Source organism: Sinocyclocheilus anshuiensis, unplaced genomic scaffold (genome assembly GCF_001515605.1).
Source record: "Sinocyclocheilus anshuiensis isolate Anshui unplaced genomic scaffold, SAMN03320099.WGS_v1.1 scaffold1171, whole genome shotgun sequence".
Lineage (NCBI taxonomy): Eukaryota > Metazoa > Chordata > Actinopteri > Cypriniformes > Cyprinidae > Sinocyclocheilus > Sinocyclocheilus anshuiensis.
In genome coordinates, this window is record NW_015542389.1 from 28,779 (window position 1) to 32,353 (window position 3,575).

At 37.1% G+C, this 3,575-nt stretch overlaps 1 pseudogene; it reads left to right on the plus strand.

Annotated features, from left to right (window-relative positions):
* The window catches only part of LOC107692752 (double-strand break repair protein MRE11A-like), a 97,062-nt pseudogene that overhangs the window by 1,796 nt on the left and 91,691 nt on the right, over positions 1–3,575 (plus strand).

Below are 3,575 nucleotides of genomic sequence, written 5' to 3' on the forward strand. Positions count from 1 at the left end.
TGAAAGCCGATCCGGCGATCCACAGCGCGAAGTTGATGTATTTCCTCAGCGACCAGCACGGATCAGCTCTAGGCATGACGAAGCGGATATCCTCCTCTTTTGGAAGGCCAAACAAAGTAGTTTCGCTTTCACAACGAAACACACGGCAACAACAGTACTACAGCGAGAATCAAAGTTATGCCTTCTTTCTTGCGTGAACATTTGGGCGGTGTTATGCAAATCTTCCCACATTGTGACATAGACATGTGGGGGGGCGCGTGTTAGAACGAGCCATTTTAGGTAGGCGTGGTTGAATCTTAACTTTTATAAAGAAATATCTCTTTGGATTTGAGACTTTTGTCTTTGCAACTTTACAGATCTTCTTTATGCACCAAGAGCTTGTAACACTCCAAAGAGAAAGGAAAAAGTGAAATTGAATCATATAACCCCTTTAATTGTATAATAAATGAAAAGAAAACCGATAGAATACAGAAAGATTAGAAAGTGAGTGTTCGTTTTTTTTTTTTTTAAAGCAACAAGAAGTCACAGCATGCAGCGCTTCGCATTGTAAAGTTCAAAGCACAAAGTGAAGAGATATTGATGAGTAGTGTATCATATCGATGCAACAGTTTATTGAACCTTTTTTTAAATAATTTTAAATTTCAGTTACTGTGCACGTGAAGAACAATTCACAGTCTTTATCTGTTGTGGTCTAACAGACACCCAATAGCTAATAATATCATTTAGAAACAGCAGCAAACTCCAGCAAGACCATAGACCTATATCTACTAATAAAGTGTAAAAATGGTAACATTGAATGATCTTGTCATATACACATTCCCCATAGTGTCAGCTAGCTGTACGCAAAGTCGAGAGACCATTTCGAAAGGAAATGTCTCTAGTTACTGAATGTAAACTTGGTTCCCTGAGAGGGGAACAAGACTACACATTCATGCCATGTTGCTTTTGCTCAGGTCTTTCATAAGCTCTCGTATTTGGTAGAAAGATTCTGAGGTATGTTGCTCAGCACTGTTTATATAGGGCACGTTCCCACCCCCTTTTTGTGTGCCTGAGTGCCATTGGCCATTGCGATGAGCAAATAAGGCTTCAGTATTTTGAGAGAAAGTGAAAGTATGGTGTTTCCCCATAGTGTCAGCTAGCTGTATTTAACGTCTCGTTCCCCTCTCAGGGATCCAAGGTTATGTTCAGTGACTGGAGAAGATACTTGACATTCATCCCTTTTCTTGAAAAATGGTTTAAAGGCTGAAATGTGAAGTTTATCATTTTATAAAACATTTTGTATTTGTGAAAATCTGTATCTGAACTGTAAATCATGTTTTTTTTTTTATAGTAATTTTATGATTTCATATGTTATGCTGTCTACACCTTGTTGAATCCAGTGTAGACAGCTTCTAGCTGTTGCGGCCGGACACAACTGTGACTGTATAAATACAGTGCTAATCTCTATTGTTTTGTTGCTCAAGTAATCCTGTGTTATTTGCTCACCTCCTACTACAATTGTGAGGCAATAATGTAGAAGTAGGCATTGATCTTCTACATGGATGGTGTTTCATCACAATGACATCATACTGAGACCAATATAAATTGAACCATTTTGGCAGCTTGGTTTCAATAAAGGCTGTTTTTATACTACGGAAGTTTTGAGTTCTGACACTTACAGGATGTTTTTATAGCATAAAATTTGATTTCTCAATTCATGGCTCCTTTTTAATGGTGTTTTATTGTTTCTTTGTAGAGCTTGACAATGAATGAATGAATGCCTTAAAATGTATTTTAATGTGTAAGTTTAAGGATAATAGAATAATGTTTTGTTGTTGTTTTGTATCTGGGTATTCCACAGGCACATTGGGTTATTGAGAGTGAAAGGTAAAAAAATTAATCTTCAGAAAATTCCTCTACAGACCGTCAGGCAGTTCTTCATTCAGGATGTGACACTCTCAGAGCACCCTGACCTTTTCAGACCAGAGCAACCCAACGTCATGCTCAAAGTCATGGCTTTCTGCCAGGAGAAGGTACAGATGCATACAGACATGTAATGCAATTAAACATGCTAGATGTTATTAAGAACTGGTAATAACTGGACAAATGAAGTTACTCAAGACAAACTTTTATGCTTTCTTGACAAAGCATAAAACTTTATCATCAGGACATCAGAAGATGTCCTTGTTCTGGCTGGTTGCTAGGGGTTTTCCGCTGATAGGTAGGATTTTATGTCAGGTTACTAGTGCACTGATCACTTAGAAATGTTCATATTTTAGAAGCAGTTACTACTAATTTCATCAATCCTATTGGTCTATGGATTAAATATGTCATAAAAATATTTAACTATATTTTAACACTTTGGAGCAGAATCACTTTTGCAGATTTGCCTTCTTTGGACCAAAAAAACCCCAACTTTTTAGATTGAACAAGAAACAAAAAACAGTTTTATCTACAGAACTCAAGAAGTGGGAAATTCAAAGCAAGTGGCAATCAGAATGAATGCTTATTCTGCATGAAATGGAAATTGCAGTTTTCTTTTCTTGTGACGTTAGTCTGAGTGAAAAGGCTTCTCAAACGAGGTAAAATATAGGGTGGGACCAATGTCCATCAGGAATTGATTGGCTCATTGTGGTTTGCTAATTGCTGCAGTTTAATGTGAATGACAGGTTGCTGAAAAGTATGAGCTAGTACATGTTGACTAGATGTTGGTGAGTTACTGCGGTACGTAGTAAGAGTAGACTACTGTTTTGATGGAGTTGGTAAAATCATTCATTGAGGTATAATGATTGTAAAGGTTCAGGAAAAAGTTCACACAGGAATAACTGGACATTCCTATTTTGTTCCTTCGTTCTTTTAGGTTGAAGAGATGCTTGAAGAGGCAGAGAGACAGAGACTTGGAAATCCTCTAACTCCTGAGAAACCTCTCATCAGACTACGAGTGTGTACACCTCTCTTTGCCTGGATTTACTATTTGTTTCTCATTTGAAGAAATACTGGGTGAAATACAACTAATACATCTTTCTCTTTCATGTGCCTCTCTCTCCCCAGGTAGATTATAGTGGGGGTTTTGAAGTTTTTAACACTATGCGCTTTAGTCAGAAATTTGTAGATTAAGTGGCAAATCCCAAAGACATCCTGCATTTCATCAGACACAGAGAGTCCAAAGACAACATTAAAGGCAAGTCACACACATCTACTTAAGCAATAAAGCATGAGAGGCTGTAATATTATCAATATTGTTACGCGCATTGAGCTCCTTCAGCTGAGTATTTTCACAGTACGTATAGCACAGCCTCAAGTCTCAAATGGTTGGTGCTTAACATTAAGAATACAGTTTTTCATTAATACTTTAAAGCAAATTACTAAATGCCACCTTTCCACTGTATTTTCCTGACATTTAAATAAGATTAATAGTTTATCTCTATTGGTATTACACACAGTAACTACAGTGGCAAGAAATCCACTGTAATTGGTAGGGGTGGGGGAAAAAATCGATACAGCATAGTATCGCGATATTTTCCGCATACTGTATCGATACACGGACGCCAAGTATCGATCTTTTATTATACTATTTGGTAGAATAATAAAATCAA